Genomic DNA, 22,079 nt, shown 5'->3' with positions numbered 1-22,079 from the left:
ATAACCTTCCTAGAACATATTATTAATTCATCACATCAAGTCTAGGGTAGCAATATTTTGGCACTAATTGTTTTGAATATATAATATATATGTATATATAATGCTTAAAGTATACATTATGTTGTGATATATATTTACAAAGCAAAAAAGTTAAAAATCTGTAGCTATTTACTGTTGATTTCCATTTCCTCTCTTTCATATGAGTGTATGCATGTATTCAACATAAATGTGTATGTATGTGTACACATGCACATATGTGTATGTGTGTGAGAGAGAGAGAGGGGAGAGACAGAGCATGCATATGCATGTTTTCTGAGAACTCCTAAAGTCTCCTTTGGTGTACTCTACAGCATTATTAACTAGTCATCATCGTACGCATTACCTGACTCTGGGATTCTTTCTTTCCACATACAGGCTGCAAGTAGACACCCTGGTCCAGTATCAAGGGGAAGGAAGACCACATGAGATACACAAAGCAGAGCTGTTTCTTAGCTCCTCCCTTGCAGAGATCTAGAAGCTGAGCTGAAACAATATCAGGAGAGGTGTTTCTGAGACTCAGAAAGTGAGTTTTAAGTACAAAACAAGTAAGATCCGGGCTATGAAAAACAGACGGCTTAATTGCCGATCCTGTGACTCAATTAGAAGGTCAGAGTGAAAGTTAGAAAATCAGAAGCCACCAAACGTCCTCAACTGGAACGAGTCTAGAGAAGGGAAGTACCAGCTAAAGTGGGGCTTTAATAGAGGAGGCTAGGTGTGTTGGTGCATACCTTCAAGCCCAACACTGAGGAAGCAGAAGAATCTCTGTGAGCTCCAGGATACCATGATCTACATAGTGAGTTCTCCGACAGCCGGGATTACATAGAGATTAGCCTGTTTCAAAAACAACAACAAGACAACGCAAAGGCTGAGGCTGATACATGTGCACAGGCACACAGGGCTATGAGGAGGAAATAATTGCTCTTTCCTTTGATACAGAAGCCATGTGGAGAGTTCTGGGTAGGCTGACTCTGTGTGCACAGTAACAGGTCAGAGCTCCCAAGCACCAGAGACAGAGACAGGCAGGCCTACTCAAAAGGCACACATAATGTCTTAGCTAGGGTTTCTGTTACTGAGAAGAGATCCTATAGCCACGCCCACTATTATAAAGAAAAGCACTTAACTAAGGCTGGCTTACAGTTCAGAGGTTTAGTCCATTGTCACCATGGCGGGAAGCAAGGGAGCGCACAGGCAGACACGGTGCTGGAGAGGAGGCTGAGAGTCCTACAGCCAGACTGGCAGACAGCAGGAAGAGAATGCCACACTGGACCCAACGAGCCTCGGAGGCGACAGTGCGTGCTCCCAGCGACACTTCCTCCAACAAGGCCACATCTCCTCACAGTGCCACTCTCTGAGGCTATGGGGAACCATTTTCTTTCAAACCACCATAGATAAGGAACAGCAAAGTCCACATAGGGAGGGGTAGATCTCCTTCCTGTCAAAGGTGTAGATACCCACAGCAGGGAAAAGACACAACCCTGTGACACCAGCTTACCATTTAAGGTCCCGGCTCTTGGAAAAGGAAAGAGGAAAGGATATCTCCCTTGGGAGTGAGTGAGGTTGACAGAAGAGGCTGGCTCTCTGCTTAACGTTCAAGTAACTGGGATCATTTTAAATGGGCTGTGATGACGCATCCTGTCACCACACACTTATAATGAGGACTAATGAAGGTTATGTTTCTCGCTTCTCCGCCCAGGTGATGATTCAGTCCTTCTCATCGGTTTATCAGTAGGCTGTCTTCCTATAGTCACCTGACTTATTCTCAGCTCTACTAACCACAGACTAGATTAAAACAATGACTTCTGGCATACATCACTAGCACACGGCTTTGCATAACTCCCACCTCCACCTCACCTGGTAAGTACATGTCTGAAATCCAAGCATTCAGGAGGAAGAGTCAGCGATCCCAAATTCAAGGTGCTCTGGACCACATAGCCAGATGCTATTGCCTTCCTTGCCAGCAAAAGAAGATTTCTGAGTGGACCTGCATCTTCAAAGACGCACTTATATAGTTTCTAACATCTAAATAGAATTTAAAAAAAAAAAGGGAAGCACCCAGCCCAGGTGAAATCAAGCTACTTCTACCAGAGTAAGCACGAGTGTTAGTAAACTAGGAAATAGGTTAACCAGGCCAGACACTGTGGCAATAATAGCCTGCACAGTTGTACAATGACCCCGAGCTAGCAAAGGAAAAACACTCAGCACTGGAAAGCTGGTCATCTTTCTGGTTAACCCAGCACTGTCAGTGAAGAAGAGTGGAAGCACAGGCAGGAGGATTTCTGTAAGTTCCCAGCCAGCCTGGGCTACTGTATAAGACACTGTGTTAAGAAAGAAGGGAGAAAGAGAGGGGAGTGGGAAAGGTGTTCAGTTATTTTACCTGTTGCCGGTACTCTCTACCTTATGAAGAAACACAGAAGCAAGAAGGTTACTAATGTTTGTTTTTACTCAATTCAACTAATATAATTAATTACCTGCATCTTTAAGTTAATGTCCTTCTTTGGCTAGATTCTAGGATAAATGGTCCTCCAGATATGTAGATGCTTGGGCACAGAACCTCTCAAAAGACAGCTTCATTCCCAGTTTATCCTTTAGCTTCTCCCCATAGAGCTTCTAATTAAGTCAACAGAGGCAGATGTGCTAAGGCTATATATACCAAGCCTTAAAACGTCTTTTAGTGTTTCCTAGAGATTTGTCTTACATCTACATGTGAGCCCCAGGTGGCCATCCTAAAAAAAATCTAGAACTTTGCTTCATATCAAAATGGAGTTTACAATATCTGCTTTGTAGACCTTTGTGAGGGACTGGGAATGGGAGAACATCAACCACAATTCTAGCCACAGTAAATGTAGGATTTAGTTTCATAGGCCTTTGATTACAGTGAGGTCACATTGTCAATGTTCCTAACACATACCACACCCATATAGAAGTATCAAAAGAAAGGAATGTGGGATAGAGGGTTGGAGAAAGGGGGAAGAAGGAAGGAAGGAAAGATAGATGAAAGGAAGGAAGAGAAGAAAGGAGGGAGAGAGGAAGTAGGGAGGGTGATGAGAAGCAGACACAAGAAGATCCTGTGAAAGGGGACGGGGGTTAAGAACACCAACTGTACTTACACAGCTCCTTGGTCACCATGAACTGAACAGCTTCCTCTACTATACATGTCCCACTATGACATTCTGTCTCACCACAGATCCAATGACAACAGGACCCATGAACTATGGACAGAACGATACAAAACTGAGCCAAATTAAACATCTTATTCTTTAAAAATGACTGTCTTGGGTGTTTTTATCCCAGTGATAGAAAGCTGGCCAATCTCAGCAGGAAGGAGTCCTTCAAGTAGCTCTCCTGGTTATTTTAGGCCTACCAATGCTTACATTTTTCTCAAGGAAAACTTGTCTTTAAAAATGTGGATCAAGGGGTTGGGGATTTGGCTCAGTAGTAGAGCGCTTGCCTAGCAAGCGCAAGGCCCTGGGTTCGGTTCCCAGCTCCAAAAAAAAATGTGGATCAAGAGATTCATGTTATGTCAGTGGCCCTGAGCTATGTCAGACCTTGCCCACACAAGTCTCCTTGTTGGCAGCCCAGATGGTACACCTCTGATATCCCTCTGCCTCCCTACACATCAGTGAGGGACGTCACCACAGAGCTCAAACTCTGGACAGATTCAGACTCCAAACGTTGAGTAGAGCATATGGTTCTCCAGAAGCAGGGCAGCCAAGTGACATGTGTCTTTACAAATGCGTCTAGCCACAATGCACTCCAGCTGCTTAGGAACGGTATGTCTGTGCTGGCTTTTGCCCTCCTCTGTTCACAAATTAGCTTTTCAGCTGGGTTTAAGTGTTGAAAACAGACAGCTTCTGAAGAGAAAGAGGATTGCCAGGCAGAACTGAAGAGCATATTCAGATGCTGGGCTGAAAAAGTCATGGTTTTTAGTCATTTTCTTGATGAATAAAACAGTTGTGACTATGTTCAAGCACGGAAATATCTATCCATTCATACTGAAGCCTTGAGCTTTGTGTGTATAAGTATTAGGTGGAAAGGTGGCTTTCTTACTCTAGAAGAACCCCAACTACACAGAGCATTATGTGCACACCTCCACACCACAGACCCTGTCACTGTCATACTCCATTATCTCTTACATGACCTATTTCAGACATGAACATCCATGGCTACACCAATGGCCCAATGATAAACATTGCAATGTAGCAATACCCCTCTCACCTGCCTTCATTCTCCCAATCTGTGGACCATGGTAACCTAGTACCCCCTCATGGACCTTCACGCATAAGAGGCATTTAGTGTGTGTGTGTGTGTGTGTGTGTGTGTGTGTGTGTGTGTGTGTGTGTGAAAGAGAGACAGAGAGAGAGAGAGAGGAGTAAGTTCCCTTCTGTACTTGGTCACACTGGTTTCTCCTCTCCATTTGCACTCAGCTCTCCAGCCCCTGCATGAGCTTCCAACTTTATACTTTACAGTGCCCAGACGGCTCCCTGAATGAGTGAAAACATGATAGTTTGAGGACCCTTACAATATAATTCTTTTCAAAATCTATGTTTGCTTCACTCATATGTATGATGGTTAATAGGACTGTCAATTCTACTGGGTTGAAATTATTAACTGCATCTGTGTGCCTGGGAGGACATCTCCAGAGAAGGCTAACTAATGGTAGGGAATCTGCTATGAAGATGGGCTGCACCATCCCATAGCTATGGGTACCAGGTGGAGTAGAAAGGAAGAAGGGGAAAAGATGGAGGGCGGTCTCTCTCTCTCTCTCTCTCTCTCTCTCTCTCTCTCTCTCTCTCTCTCTCTCTCTCTCTCTGTCTCCCATTTCTGTATGCCATGATATGAGCCTGTCAGCTCTGCCATTTGCCCTTGCCATGATGGAGTGCAGCCTTTGAGAGCTTAAGATGAAATGGGCTACATTTAGTGTACACAGGTATTTTGTCATAGCAGTGGAAAGTATAGAATGCTGTCTAGGCCACCAGAGGAGTCACTGGTGGTGCACACGGGGTTGAAGAGTTGGTTGCAGTGTAACTTAAAGAGCAATAGAGATTCATATGTGTTAAATTACAAAAGGTTGGGGGGGACAATCCTCTCCAAATCTCAGGGGATATCCCACAAGGGGGTGTCAAATGTAAAAGCCCAAGAATGAGGAGATATTCAACAAGAAATATACGGCATAGCTATTGCCCTTATACACTCATTGAAGCTGGGGTTATCTACACAGAACTTGCTCCAGATTGATTCCTCTCAGTATTTCATCATGGATGGGGAAAGAGCCTTTGAGGCCCACTCCTCCCTGAGGGTCTTTTGGTAGGTAACGCTGCTGAGGGAGGGATGTCATTTTCCTCAACTGCTTGTGTTTCAACAAATAACCTCCCCCAAATGGCACCCATGCAAACAACCTTAATTAATCTCAGTGGGACACACACACACACACACACACACACACACACACACACACATTCATGCAGGCACACAGTGAAAGTAAAAGAAGAAATTGTTGAAATATGAGGGGTTTCCATGGGAGAAGGAGAAATAACTGGGATTCATTACATACATATATGAAACTGTCAAAGAGTAACTACCTGCTTCAAGGCAAGTTTTAAAGTGCAAACAAAAGAAATCATCTGGTCTCCCAGTGATGACATCCACATACTCACAGTTACAGTCTGACTTCTTAGCATTGCTCCCTTATGGTATATTTACATAATGTCATACCTGCTTTTGAATCTTGATTTTTCTCTGGCTTTTTTTTTTTTTTTTTTTTTTTTACTGTACAGGCTCTCTCTAGAAGAGCGATTTCTTTCCAAGTCTTCAGTTACCCAGAACCTCATGTAAGAGCCTTTGGAGATTTGAACTGCCACTCTTCCTCCTCCTTTTCAAGTCTGTGACCAACGAAGTGTGCACACAAGGATCACCAGCCAAAGAAAACATACTGTCAATTGATGGCACTTACAGAACAGAGCAGTGGTAAAAGCTCAATTGAGTTACAGAAGTGTATGCCTGAGGTTACACTGGAACCACCAGCTTCCTGTCCGTGGGCCTCAAGTAAAGTCAGCACTGAAACAGGCAACCCCAGATCCACTGACTCACATGAACCAGGACCAGAGGGCTGTCTTGTCAGAAACAGAGGAACAGAGACACCCAGCAGAAAGAAACCACTGTGCTTCAAAGCTGTGTCCTGAGCCACCGCAATGTAGCTAGGTCAGCCTCACCTATAAGGAAAGAGAGGAAGGAAAAAACAACCTGCCAGCAGCATGGGTCTAGAAGGTAAAACTGAAAGAGGGCATGGCATCGATGTGACTCCATTGGCATGGTGTCTGTGTACAGCAGAACATCACATGTGGGTTTCAAGTTCCAAGCTACTGGTCAATCTCTGTCTCATGGGAACAAGTGAAGGATAAATGTTGAAAGCCAGTCAAACAGCATCCCTAGCATCATCACCACCCCAGTTAATTCATGGACTAAAGCTGGAATGAAAGGATTGTCCCCCTAGTGAGCCTACTCAACACGGTAGGCTCTGGGGCAAGTGCTTGTTGATCTTGGTCCTGAGCTTTACAGCACAACCCTAGCACACATCCACTTCTCCCTCAGCTTTCCCCATGTCTTATCTAAGAACATGGAAGTCATTCCCCATATGATTACTGAGGTCACCGTCTTCTTCCAGTCTCACAAAACAATTCCTCAATTAAACATGATCTACCAACAAAAGGCTGAATTATCACCCATAAGGCAAAAACTAGTCTCTCTTATCCCCCTCCTCATTTCTAAAGATAAACTGGTCCTTTTTTCACCATCTTCCCATTTCTGAAAATATGTGGGATGAGTTTGCTTACTGAGAAGAATTCTTTTAGCCTTTGAGATCCAGAATGCCCTTTGACCCCTTAATTCGACCCTCTATATGGAAGGTAATTGGCCTGTGGATTATCTTTTTCACAAATATTGAAATACTGTTCTTATGTCATCAAACTACGTTTTTTAAACTCTCTTTTTAAACTCCAGATTTTTCCCAAAACAAACCAAAAAACAAAACCTCTCTTGGGTTTTCAGAAGAAAATTAAATGTCATCAGAAAATGAGATTAAATCATTTCTTCAACATTTCATTATATTACACTTGTTTGAGCAATCTCCTTTTGCCTTATTACCTGGTATATTTTTATTGACCTTACAGTATTAGAAATCATCCTTAACTAATTTTTAAAGTATGATTTGTTCTATGAGACAAAGTTTTCTAAAGGATGCTATTTCCTTTCTCATATAATTTTAAAACATCTTATTTCCTCAGACATGCAACCTAGCTTGACCACAAAATTATACCAATGGATGAGATATACAAAGATGCTAGAAATAAAATATTGTCCCTAGTAAGTTACTATCAACACAGAAATCAAAACATGAATTCATTTTTCTTAGATTATTTGAAAAGTATCAGGAAGTACCTAGTAATCTCCATTCCTTGGCTCAGGATGATGTCACTCTAGATTTTTTCTAGGAAATTTGCATAACCAAAATATCCCATGCACATGAATTATGGAAGTTAATAAATTTTTCTCCAACAATGATTATTGATATTCTTGGCCATATTCTCCACATTTTTTATTATCAGCCTACAGGAAGCAATTGAAGCAATTCTCTAGGGTTGGATACTTTGTTGGAAAAAGTATTTGTAATCAATTCTAATTTATGAATTTATTCTAACTAAATATTGCAACAGAATCCACTCTAAGCTATGAACTATGTGAAGACTTTGTATTCTATGGAGTTAGAGACCTGACTGGAAGTCATAGGTCTTGCAGTTCTGTTTAGTCAACTCACTGCCAGATGACCATGAACAAATTGTGTTGTCTGTCCTATAATTTTGTCTCTTATAAAACAGAGATGATGTAAAAAAAAAAAACCCACCACATCAGACTGCTGTAAAATTTAAATAAGATTATCTATGTGTGAAAATAAATATAGTTCCTGACACAGTTAGTTATTTAATAAATGATACTTTTAGGCAAAATATGGAGGAATAATTTTATAACATTTTTAAAAATATGTTTTTCTATGCATCGTGCAAAAGCAAAAAATGGATTGATGAATTTAAATACATAAAATAAAAAGGTTTTAAAGATTTGTTATATTTTTAATAATTTGTATGAGTGCAGGTGCCCTCAGATGCCAGAAGACGATACTGGATCCCCTGGACTAGAATAAATGATTCTGAGATGACCCAGGTAATGCTGAGAACTGAACTCAGGTCCTCTGCAGGAACAGTATGCATTCTTAACCACTGAGCCGTTTTTTCCCACTCCTAATGTGAAGTTTTTCTTTTCTAAAATAACAAAAATATTGCAATCAGGGTAAAGGACAAACAGCCCCTGGAAGAAAAGACTTGAAACATGGTCACTAGCAACAAGGTAAATAGCAGCAGCGCAGAGGGGAGAGAAAAATAACTAAAGGAAAGGAATCAACAATTCAAAAAATGAGTAAATATATGAACAGATGTTCAGTCTCACTGGTGATCAAAGAAGTGCAAATAAACAACAGACTGGCAATGATTAAAGAGATGGACCGAACTTGGCATCTGTGAGTGCACACGCAGTAGGCTGACCTTGTCCACTTCCAGGAAGTGAGCTTTGGAGAAAGCTTCTTAGATGGCTATTGAAGGCTACACATTAAAACTCAAAAGTTGTGTTTTCTTTACCTTGTGGGTTGTCTTTCATAGTCTGCTTACAACTTTTCAATAATCAAGCAAATATAAAATAATTTCTGTTTTTCAAAACTTAAATAGTTTACTTCCCCCTTTCTTGTGGTTTTAATGAAAAATTAAAGCTCAAGCAGCCTTGTAGGAAGTAATGATATTAAATAATAATAATAATAGTAATAATAATATCCCTGATACCACATGACAACTCACAGGCCACAGAGTGGTCTTCTTGCCCGATTGTCACACCTGCTGGCAAGGAGAATAGGAAGAGCTACTGATCCTGGGAAGACCCATGAACCTCCAGGCTCTATTAATTCTCTATGCACCTGCCATTGTCCCTCCGATGGTCCTGGGGTGGAAAGGAGGCTGAATTCAGGACCCTGCAGGATCTTCTCCATTATCCCCTACCAAAGGCTTTGCTGACAGTGAATTATCCCCTGGATGGCATCTCTCTGCTCTTTGGCATGCGCCAATTGGTAAAGAGATCTCTCCACATTCTGAGTGCACAATGCTTGTCCCCTCCTCAAGCTCCTGACCAGATCTCACCCATAAAGTGGGAGAATTTCCCCTCCTCTCCTCTGTTCTCCCTTTGGAAACTGCTAGGTAAAATTGTGATTAAACAAATCACCCTGTGGTGATCTGAGACTTCCAAGCTGATGGATCCTGAATGCTGGCCCCTCCCACCCCCTTTCCTTCCCATTGTCATTCTCCCAACACTGGATACATTTATGCTCATTCTCTTTCCTTCTCATATTTTTGTACAAAAAAGAGAGTCAAGAAAGGCTTCTGAAATTCATTCATACTTTAAAATAAATTATCTCAACAGCAACAGATTTCATAACCATGGGATCAAAATATAAATTTAAAATAATGAGGTTATTGTGAAAATTCAAAGCATTCAAATATGGAAAAAATATGAGAGGCAGGAGGTTATTGCTAACATCACCTCAATGATAATGGTCAAGCACACACTTCCAGAGGACCCTAGGTCAGCTCTAGTCAGATACAGGTATTAAATATCAGTTTGATATATATAAGGGGTTTTTTTTCCTAAAATTTATTCTAAACCTCATCAATACTTACTGAGCTGTGAAAAGTGATACATGCTTCACAATTACCTAGGGGAGGAAGAGGAGGAGGAAGAAGAAGAAAAGGAAACTGAAGAGACAGGAAAAGAAAAAAAGTAAGAAAAAGGTTGAGAGGTTGAGAGGTTCTGTCCAAAGTACAGAAGAATTGACTTTTTCCAGAAAGAAATCTACAAATGAAGACTATGATAAAGGATCAATATTAATGGACTCCCATAATTTCAAATTTAGGAAATGAAAGCAAGTAAACGATGATGGGGAACATGGGATGCTTTTACTTTTTTTTTTCTTTTTTAAGTGATTTCTATTTTTATTGGATATATTTCTTTATTTACATTTCAAATGTTATTCCCTTTCTAGGTTTTCTGTGAATAAGCCCCCTATTCCCTCCCCCTCCCCCATAAGGGTGTTCCCCCATCCATCCCACCTTACCACACCCCTCCGACATTCCCCTGCACTGGGAGGTCCAACCTTGGCAGGACCAAGGGCTTCCCCTTCCACTGGTGCCCCAACAAGGCTATTCTCTGCTACATATGCAGCTGGAGCCCAGGGTCAGTCCATGTATAGTCTTTGGGTAATGGCTTAGTCCCTGGAAGCTCTGGTTGGTTGGCATTGTTGTTCTTAAGGGGTTGCAAGCCCCTTTAGCTCCCTCAATCTCTCCTCCAATTCCCCCAAAGGGGGTCCCATTCTCAGTTCAGTGGTCTGCCGCTAGCATTCACCTCTGTATTTGACATGCTCTGGTTGTGTCTCTCAGGAGAGATTTATATCCTCTCCCTCTCAGCATGCACTTCTTAGCTTCATCAATCTTATCTAGTTTTGGTGGCTGGATATATGTGGGCCACATGCGGGGCAGGCTCTAAAGGAGGCTGTAGATCCTAATCACAGACGGCCATGTACACACTAGAAGTAGAAAGTCTCCAGTAGCCTAATGTGTGTGTCTTAGAGAGGCAAAAGAGGCTCGGGCTCACAGTTAGTCATCAGGGTCAATGACAGTTCCCACTCGACATTAGCTCATATTTTGGGAATGTATATGCTAGTTTTTCTTCCCGAAGAGGAAGAATTAAGTGGATATATTTTCAATCTCAATTATCTGAATTCTGTGTCATCCTGTGGCTCCACTGCAGAGCTGGGACAGAGGCCAGAAGTGGTCGAGTCATCACGGAAGAAGGACACTATTTCCAAGGGACCTCAGCTGCAGGTCCTGCAGAACAGTTGTGAAGAGAGGAGGAGGTAGACACAGTATGTTTGACTGTCCCTCTCTTCTCAAGCTGATGACTCTGAGATGATCCTAGAGGCTACATTGGCAAAGGATGCTGAAACTAAAGGAACTTTTTATTCTTTCCATAACTTTTTATTCACATTACATCCCAATCATAGCTCTCCTCCCCCTTCTCCTTCCAGTCCCACAAATCCCTCCCCTCTACCTCCTCTCCTTCTCTTCAGAGAAGGGGAAGGCCCCCTTGGGTACCACCCCACCCTGAGACATCTAGTCCAAGAAAGACTAAGCACCTCCTCTCCCACTGAGGCTCAACCGGGCAGTCCAGGAAAGGAAAAGGGTATTCAATGGCAGGCAACAGTCAGAAACGGGCCCAACTCCAACTGTTAGAATATCCACATGAAGGCCAAGTTGCACATCTGCTACAGATATGTGGGACCCAGGTTCAGCCTCTACATGCTCTTTGGTTAGTGGTCCAGCCTCTGTGAGCCCCCAATAAAAGAACATTCTTCGCTGCCCCCTCTAAGAAATTTTGAAGCCCTAATTTTTTTCCTGTCTGTATTTAAGAGACCTTGCCAAATCAAGTAAACACAAAATTGTTTTAAAATAATTTATGGTTCTACATAATACATAAAAAATGCATACACACAATTGGGTATGTGAGTGGAGGATAATAGCACTTGGATAGCGAACATAAAGACGTTGGAGAGTTAAAATCCAATGAAATGCTTTGTGCACCAATCTTCCAACTTGATCTAGTGCGACCCTACTCAGGCTCAACACTCTTCCATGGCCTGGATGGGTTTTGTTGTTTCTTTTTGCTGTTGTTTTTGGGGGGTTGTTTGTTCTTTTAGTTGTTTGTTTGTTTTTCAAAAGAAGTGCAATCAGTGCTCAGAACTAGACTAGAGACCATCTGCTAGTTTCAATGACTAAAAGTGACCTGATAAATAGGGGGGAAAGTGTGTCATGATTGAGCCCAAAGAAGAATCTCCCTTGAGGAAATTCTGTGTCAGATTTGCTTAGTAACACAGCCAAAGAGAAGATCCAAAAGAGGCAGGCTATAATTAGCAAGTAAAGTAAAGAAAAATCTCATCATTTGGACTTGAAAACTCACTATGTGTCATTTAGCACATTAATATGTTGCCAAAAAGAAGTCAGGGGATGGAAAACATTAAATCATTTTTTAAATGACTTGTATCTTCTTCATTTCCAACATATTTAAATTTAGGACAAATGACATGATCAACCTCCACTGAGCCAACTTTGAGAGTTGGGGTTTTTCCTAGAGTATGATTTTCTAAGAACAAAAACCTTTGTAAATGTAACAGGCTTTCCTAACCAAATAAAGTTGCCAGTTGGTTCTGAGCCGATGGCCCTGTCCAGGGAGCTCTGCAAACTTTGTGTAGAGCCAAATGTATAATTCTAAACTTTCACAATATGTGCTGACAGAGGGAAGAAAGAATTTTATTCTGGTTGAATCAGTTATGCAATGGAGCCCACGGCTTGTGAAAGAATGTTGCCTGGATTGAGCCACTTAAGTTCTAACTTCATAAGACAGGGATCAAAGTCTAGCTGTACAGGGCACAGTAGTTGCTATACCCTTGTGCCACTGAGCAAACGGAACTAAAGTTAGTCAGTCATGAAACTGGGAATGGAATGGAGATTCTTGACTTTAATTCTGAAATCGTATTTGACTCAGTCCCATTCCAGTTTTGCTAAATATCACCACCCAGTAATATCATCCAAAATGCCTGGAAGCCCTCCAGTTGAGGTACACTGCTTCATTGATTCCCTTTTGGAAATGCTAACAGGGCTTAGTCACCTAGGCTGCAGAGGAGGAGGAAAAATGGAAAATACCTGAAGTTTTGTTATATAACTGTAAGCCAGGCTTAACTCCCTGTCTCAGCCACCTTAATATTAAAAGCAGTTTTTCTTTCTTCTGAGCATATGGCTTAAGGGAGAGTGGCGATTTCAAATAAAGTAGCACTAAGACAGAACCAGGTGGCAAAGTGGTACCATGCCTCCATGGCAAATTAAAAACAGACAGATGAGTCTTAACTCCTGCCCTTGAAAATGTGCAATCCAGGCATTTGCATTAAATACGCTTAGAATCCACCCTGCGACAGCAGCAGCCCAATCCTTGCTTTCACAGAGCACAAAGGATGAGGGGAGTGGTCAGCAATTGCAGTGCTCTGTGTGTTGAATGCTAAAGGAAGCCCAGGATAGTTCATGAGTACAAATGAGCAGCTAACCTGAACGTCAACACCAGAGAAAGTTTTCCAAATACGGTGGGAGCCGAAACATGAAAAGAATTAACGTAACGTTCCCAGTTGTAGAGAAGGCAATGCTGGTGGGGTAGGTAATTGGTTGTAGCTGTGTATTCCTCTCCTTCACCAATTGCACAAGTAACTACTGAATGCACACTAGGCTTAAAAGACACGTAGTAAAAGGAATCCCCTTCTTTATTTTATTACACTCACAACAGTAGTTGTACCAAAGATAACATTTAAAACAGCATACATCTTATGTTTGTTATTCTGCCCTTTATCCCACAAACACTAGACAGGATGCCTGAAGAATTAACCAACAAGCACTAGACAGAATGTCTAGGAAAATAGCTAAAATTTAAAATCCAAACGTTCACTTGCCTTGCTAACATGAATGGAAATCAAAATCGGGCAATGTTTGTGTTAATAATTTGTTCTAATTTCATGGGTAAAATAATACTTATTTGTACTCCACTCCTTTGTGCTATAAAAGTGTGTGTGTGTGTGTGTGTGTGTGTGTGTGTGTGTGTAATATAGTGTATTGTGTGAGCATTCATGTGTACATACAAGTGTGCACACATGTATGTCCATGCATGTAGAGACCAGGTGTCAGGTCAAGTGTCTCCCACCCTTGTTCTTTAACAACAAATCTCTCACTGAATCTGACATTTCCTGATTAACTAGGATGGATGGATGGATGGATGGATGGATGGATGGATGGATGGATGGATGGATGGTTCTATTGATCTACATTTTTTCTACTACCCCAGTACTGCAGATGCATATAGCCATGCCCAGCTGTTTTTACGTAGGTGCTGGTGATCTGAACTTAGGTCCTCCAACTTGTACAAATGCAATTTACAAGTTGAGCTATCTTCCTAGCCCCAGTGCATGGTGATTAAAACATATAGTTATAGGGTTATAGAGATGGCTCAGACATTAAGAGCACATAATGCTCTTGCAGAGAACCCAAATTTAATAATCAGAACCCACATCAGACTGGCCACAACAACCTCTAACTGTAGCCCAGAGGCTCCACTACACTCTTCTGACCTCAGTGGGCATATGTACTTACAGAGACATATCCACACAGAGATGAACACATACACAATTAAAAATAAAATATTTAACTACAGTTACAAAGTTTTGTCAGAGATCTAAGATTCTACTCATATATAAAAACTATCTATACAAGGTAGTATTTTAAAAATCTTGTAAAGACTATGTATGTGACTATATATTAACTATATATATATATATATACATTAAAATATATTTTAAAGTATATGGAAGCATAATCCTGGGAAGATTATTCTGTGAGCAAAAGCACTTGCTGTGCAAGCATGAAGACATGAGTTCAATCCCTAGCACCATGTAAGAAACTCAGGCTCATGCCTTTTAGCATGAGGAGCAGAGAAAGGTGGCAAATCCAGCCAACATGAAGAGCTTCCAATCCCATCAGAAACGATTTTAAGGCAATAGGGCTGAGAATTATTAGAGAAGGCACTCAGCATCTTCTCCTTAGCCTCTGAACGTACATGTACCTGTACACACACACACACACACACACACACACACACACACATAGGCACCACATACTACTAACATGCCTGTGTCACACACAAGCATATGCAACATAGAGAGAGATAAAGAAATAAGTAATATATATGGAAATAGGAACATAAATAGAGACATTGGCAGTAATATACTATTAAATACTGAATTTGCCAAAAAAAACATTTAAAATATCCTGATTTGACTATTTTCTACCTCTGTAGAAGAAATCTGTCCACCAAGGCCAATTTCAAACTATCCACATTTGTAAGGTTTCTGAAAAACTACAGTCTGTCTTCAGGAGATGGACCACACCAACTCAATGAAATAGTCAGGAGGGGACAACTCTTCAACGTTTCTCACACTCCCCTGAATATACTAAAATATTTTATATTATGCCCTAAAAGATTGCAACACATTCTGCTATGTCTAAATAACTAATAAAAGAAGAGTGGAGAAATGCATTATTAAGAAATATAGAGATAAGTGGAATCATCAACAGTTCACCAATCCAAGTGAAGATAGCCAAGTTGAAAAAAGAAAAATGCAATGACAAGACAAGCTTGCAAAATAATAAGGTTGTAAAATAAAACCAAGTATCCTAGTTTGCTTTCTGCTGCTGTGATTAAACAGTGACCAAAGCCAACCTACGCAGGAACTGATTAATTTGTTTTACAAGTTACCATTCATCATCAAAGGAAGCCAAGGCTTGGAGGAATGCTTCTTGCTGACTTCCTCAGCTTCTTTCCTTATACAGCCCAGGGCCATCTGCCTAGGAATAGCACTGTCCACAGTGGACTGGGCTCTCTTTCATCAATTACTAATTTTAAAAATGCTCCTGCATCATGCCCATGGGTCAGTCTGATGGGACCAATTCCCCATTTGAGCGTCTTTTCCCCCAGGTGTGTCAAATTAACAACTGAAGCTAACTATGGCACCATGATACATCGGTAATTGTAGAAAATATAACAGGATTATGCACTCCCTCATTAAATATCAAATTAAATTAGAATAAATAAAAGTAAATTACATGGGGTTGGGGATTTGGCTCAGAGGTAGAGCACTTGCCTAGCAACCGCAAGGCCCTGGGTTCGGTCCCCAGCTCCAAAAAAAAGAAAAAAAAAGTAAATTACATGAAAAGATATACCATACAAGTATTAACCAATAAAAACTCAGATGGCTACGCTAATATTATACAAAGTAAATTTTAAACAGGAATGGAGAAAAATCCAATTACTGGATCAATCTAAAAAACTTCTAACATTTAATCAAAAGAACAAAAAAAATAATAAAATTGATAGTAATAAAAGACCTAGTGAAAATCACAATTGGAGTGCCCTCTCTCTTTTGTCAGAACCTGATGGAATAAGAATTTAAATGTCAGTGAGATTACAGGAAAGTTTGACAACATTATTAGTCAACTTGGCTGTAATGTAATGGATCAATTCATTGACAAACAGAATATTCCAAATCTTACACAGCAAGAAATCGACTATTTGAATAAACTTATGTCTGTTAAAGATGCCAAAAGTTAATAACTTTTCCAAACAGAAAAAAATAGACTCAAATGAGTCCACTGGAGGTATGGGGTTCTCCTATACATTTAAGGAAAACAGTAGCCAGTTCTCTTCAGTCTCTTTCAGAAAAATGGGGCAGAGGAAACACCTTGTAAAATGCTTTAATCCAGTATCAGCAGTTCAAATACATACCACAACCAGCACAGTTTATCTCATCTATGTGGAGTCTGGTTCAAGATTCAGAAAAAAATATACCACACCAACAGTCTACATAAAAGAAATTATAAGATGATATTAACAGATACAGAAAAACATTCAACAAAATAAAACACCTCATAGTGATTCAAACTCTCAGAAAAGCAATCCTAGACAGCAAGCCCAGCAGTGCCATCTGTGGCGTACATAGCTGTGAGCTATGCAAAGCTTCCCTGCTATGGTTAGGGTCTAAAAGAATGTCCTTGTCATCCTTCCAGTCTTGGAGTAAAAGTTTAAACTAATTTAATAATATAAAACAAAGCTGAAAAGATAGCTCAGTGAGTGTCTTAATTACTTTTCTATTCCTATGATAAGATACCATGACCAAGGCAACTTACAGAAGTTTATCTAGGGCTCACAGTTGCAGAGGACTGGTCTATGACCATTATATTGGGGCGCACAGCAGCAGATAGACATGGAGTTGGGGCAGTAGCTGAAAGCTTAAATATTGATCCACCAGCAAGAGGCAGAGAGTCAACTTCAAATGGCATGGGCTTTTGAAACGTCAAAGCCCACCTCCAGGGACATATAACCTCCAACAAGGTCATACCTCCTAATCCTTCCCAAACAGTTCCAATAAGTGGAGAATAAGTATTCAAATATAAGAGTCTATGAGGGCCATACTCACTCAAACCACCATTGTCAGTGAAGTAGTTCTTGACTCACAAACATGAAGACATATCCATGAGCTCCAGATCACATACTTTTCCTTTTTTTTTTTTTTATGGTGGCACATACCTTGAAAACTGAGCACCACTGTAGAGAGCTGCGACGTGCCGCGCCTCAAAGATGGCGCTGGTTTCCTCCTTCCACCCTCCCTACGGTGAGCACTCCTTGCAGTAAACAAGTCCTTATTTGGCTATGTCTGCCTGGCCTGCTAGCATCCGCATAGTGACAGCCTATCTACATGACCCACGTGGCTTGCTAGGACTGGCCAGTGCTAGCTATTTAAGTGTGGTGCAGGGCGTTCCCCGGAGAGAGAGAGTCAGAGAAGAGAGAGAGTCAGAAGGGAGAGAGTCAGAAGGGAGAGAGTCAGAAGAGAGAGAGAGAGTCAGGAGGGAGAGAGTCAGAAGGGAGAGAGTCAGAAGAGAGAGAGAGAGAGAGAGTCAGGAGGGAGAGGGTCAGAAGGGAGAGAGTCAGAGGAGAGAGAGTCAGAAGAGATAGAGGTCAGAAGATTGTATCAAGGTTCCTGAGTAAAACTGCTTGAAGAAGATCTCCTGTGGTCGTGTCTTCCTTGCTGGTCGAAGTTGGGCGCGGCACACCACCAATGAGACATCCTAGTGGATATCATGAGATCCAAGTCAATGCTCCTCAAGAAAAAAAATAGGTTGAGGAGATGGTACAGTCAGTATAATATTTGCCTTGCAATGAAAAGGCCCTAAATTCAACTCCAGAGTCATATTTTAAAATGGCTGGCATAGTAGAGCACTTGCAATCATAACAATGAAGAGACAAATACAAATGGATCTTGGGCCTGCTCTCTAGCTATCCTAGCCTAATCAGTGAGTTCCATGCCAAGTGAGCTACCCTATCTAATTTGAAACACAAAAAAAACTTTTTAAAATGCAGAGCACATGAGAAGCTATATCCAGGACTAATCTCTGCCTTCCACATACAAATGTCTGCATATGCACATGTTTACACATCTGCACTCATATCCACATATGTGCACATAAATGTCCACCTAAACACGTACACACATGTGTACAAAACACAAACACATGCGCGCACACATGCACACACACACACACACACACACACACACACACACACAAACAAAACAAGCAAAATGGGAGTGAAGAAGTTCAGAAGATGGTGGCTAGCAGGAATGGTCTAGTAGGATCTCCAGGGAATAAACTGAGGAATGCTGGATAACATCTATCAGAAGACATCGTTAATGGCTGAAAAATACTCATTTAATAGTATAATAAAATAAGAGACTATCCTAGAGGGATAGGTATGGTCTGGGGAGTTCTCTCATCCCCAATAACAAAGAATGACCAGAGCTATGCTTAACACAGATGGCCTCAAGAGACTGACACTCTACTGTCAGCAACAGATATTTGAAAGATTAAAAACAAAAGGTGGGGACACATCCAATAGTGTCAGAGGGAGGCAAGATGAAAAGAAGTCTCTTCTTGCACCAGGCTGGAAGCTTTGTGGCCTCAAACCTTCCATGTGTTGTAACAAACAACCTGACCACTGAAATTCCTCTAGGTGGGTAGAAGAAACATTGAATAGAAACATGCATTATTCAGCATGGTAAACATTTGGTAGAAGGCAGAGGCACAAGGGATTATAGACACAGGTCCCATGCCATTAGCCAACAATGGATAAAGTGTCCAGAAGTGAAAGCAGAATTTGCAACCCAACTCCTGAAACACCGAGAGACATCACCAGCATTTATGACTGGGACCATGGAAGATTACCCACCAATGGGTCAGGAGTCTATGGCCTAAGGTGGCAAAACACCATCCAAGGTGTGACAGGCATCTGGGGGCCGAGAAAGGAACAGCATGAGATTGAGACTGTAGGCATCAAGCAGATAAGACTACATTCTGACTCTACGCTCCCACCCACTCTCTGCGCTCCCACCCACTCTCTGCGCTCCCACCCACTCTCTGCGCTCCCACCCACTCTCTGCGCTCCCACCCACTCTCTGCGCTCCCACCCACTCTCTGCGCTCCCACCCACTCTCTACGCTCCCATTCACTTCACATGTAATTCCTCTCTGATTTAATTCTCAGTGTCAATTTATGAGGCAAGCTCTAACCTCCTCTATACTCAATCCATCTATCCATCTGTCCATCTGTCCGTCTGTATACTTATCTATTAATTGGTTGATCATCTGTCATCTAATTCTACACAGTTCTCCGTTATTTGTTCTTTTCTTTCCCTATTCATTTTCCTTTAGATAGGTTGGGACTGTCTTAAGTGTGAAAATTATATTTTTTTTTACCTTTCTTTTTATTCAGTCTTTCACCAAAACTGCCTTACTGTCCTGCCTTGTGACTACACCTCCATCCTACTACTTTTCACTTTTCTGCTTTTTCTCTATCATCCACTGTTCATGACAAGTCTTATTCTACATTTTCCTGTCCCACTTATTCCCACAGTCATTAATACCTGAGTGCACACAATACTGTCAATGCCCCCTTACCGAATCCTAAAGTGATTGCCATTGGCTGATCATTTTCTATTTCATTATTGCTGTATGTTCATTGTTAGCCTATTGTGTTATCACTATTGTGTTATCATAGCTAGGATAGTGATTTCTTTCTTTTTTTTTTTTTTTTTTTTTTTTTTTGGCAAACAGTATTCTACTCCCAAAGAAACACTAGAAAATGAACCTTGTGCCCCAAAGATTATGCTGAGGAAAATAAATGACATCTTAATGCAACTGTGACTTAGTCTCCTTTGAACACATCAAACTTTTAAAAAAGTTCATTTAAAAAAAAAAGTAATCCAAACAATGATCTAACCCAAATGCACAAGAACAAACACAAAAAGCAGAGGATTCAAAGGCCTGAACATGTAACTCATTATAAAAACAGGTGTCAAGTGAGCATGTAAAAAGACGTTCAATGTCATAGGTCAGCATACTGCCCCCAAAACAAGGCATCAGCACATGATCAAAACCACTGAAGGCGTCAAGCAGAAAGGGAATGCATGGCCAGTGGGGACAGCCACTTTCAGAAGTTTGGCAATTCCGTAACAAACCACACAGCACACACTTAGCATGTGATAAAATAAGTACACATTTTGGTACTTACTCAAATGAACTGAAAATCACATTCACTGAAAGCTCTGTGTGCATGTTTATAACAATTTTATTAATAATTTCCAAAACTTGAAGGCAACCAGGATATAATCAGTTGGTGAATAGAGAGATAAATTGTTCCATATCCAGATGATGAAATATTATTGAATTCTAAAAATTAGCTGACACAATATGAAGATATATAGAATGAAGTTAAAAGTGTACTAATTAAAGAATGCAACCCAAAAGGGCAATATAGTGTATGTAGCTACATGACATCTAGAAAAAAGACAAAAACCTAGAAAGAGAGTATAAGAAGGTCAATGGGCTAGCGGAAGATGAAGAGATTCAAAGACAGAGCAGAGAACAGTTAAGGCAGTGAAACCATCTGTGTATTGTAATGATGATCTCTGTCAAAACCAATAGAAAATACAATATTAAAAGTGAACTCTAATGTAAACTATGGCATTGGGGGACCAGTGAAATGCCAACACGGGCTCTTGGTTTTAACAAATATTTTCCTCTTGGGAAGATTGCTGGCAACAGAGAATACATTATGTATTTACAGGAGGAATGTGGAATTTCAACCTTCCTGCCTAGTTTTGCTATGAACCAGTAACTACTGCAAATAATTTGTTTACCAATTATTTAAAAATATGTCCAGAGGCTAGTGCAGGGGGACTTTGAGATTGAGGCCAAGCCTGAGCCTCATAGACAGGCATAAATGTTACTAAGATCTAGAGTAGCAATTGTATGGTGTCATCTGCTCACCAGAGTAATTTCTTTCTTTCTAATCTAGGTCTTGTGTGTGGCTTTCATTCCCATGGTCTGCTGGTGGTTTCAAAAATAGTTGTAGGGGTTGGGGATTTAGCTCAGCAGTAGAGCGCTTGCCTAGCAACCGCAAGGCCCTGGGTTCGGTCCCCAGCTCCGAAAAAAAAGAAAAAAAAAATAGTTGTAATACCCTTGTCTCCACTTTTCAGTCAAAAAGAAGAGGAACATGGCAAGGAGAAAGGACACATACCGCCAGAGGAATGCTTCCAAACACCACTGAGAGATATCTGCTTCTAGTCATTGGTCAAAACATCTAACTGCAAAATGCAACTCTACGGGGTTGGGGGTTTAGCTCAGTGGTAGAGCACTTGCCTAGCAAGCTCAAGGCCCTGGGTTCGGTCCCCAGCTCCGGAAAAAAAAAGAGAATTATAAAAAAAAATGCAACTCTACTAGCCAGACACATTAGGTCTTTCTCTCTTGGAGAAAAAAAGCCTGATGCTGTGTGGATGGGCAGCAGAATCTGCCATGAAAAGCCAACGTGAACATCAACTGTTTTTCCTTATAAGCAAATATAACCAGGAGATAAGATATGTGGACTTGAAAGTAGAGGTTTTATCTAGTTCATCCTAAAACTCCCCAGTTCACTGTTTCCATGCAAATTGTTCAAGATTCTTATTTTTCTAATTAGTGATTTTTTTTCTTTTATTGGATATTTTCTTTATTTACATTTCAAATGTTATCCCCTTTCCTGGTTTCCCCTCCGGAAACCCCCAATCCCATGTCCCCCTCCCCCTGCTTCTATGAGGGTGTTTCCCTCACCAAACCAACCCACCCATTCCCTCCCACATCCTTGCCCTGGCATTTCCCTACACAGGGACATCGAGCCTTCGCAAAACCAAGGGCCTCTTTTCCCACTGATACCCGACTA

The sequence above is a fragment of the Rattus norvegicus genome, chromosome 1 (genome assembly GCF_021556685.1).
Source record: "Rattus norvegicus strain SHRSP/BbbUtx chromosome 1, alternate assembly SHRSP_T2T, whole genome shotgun sequence".
NCBI classification, from domain to species: Eukaryota; Metazoa; Chordata; class Mammalia; order Rodentia; family Muridae; genus Rattus; species Rattus norvegicus.
The sequence above is the reverse complement of the archived record's forward strand: the minus strand, read 5'-3'. Positions refer to the sequence as shown.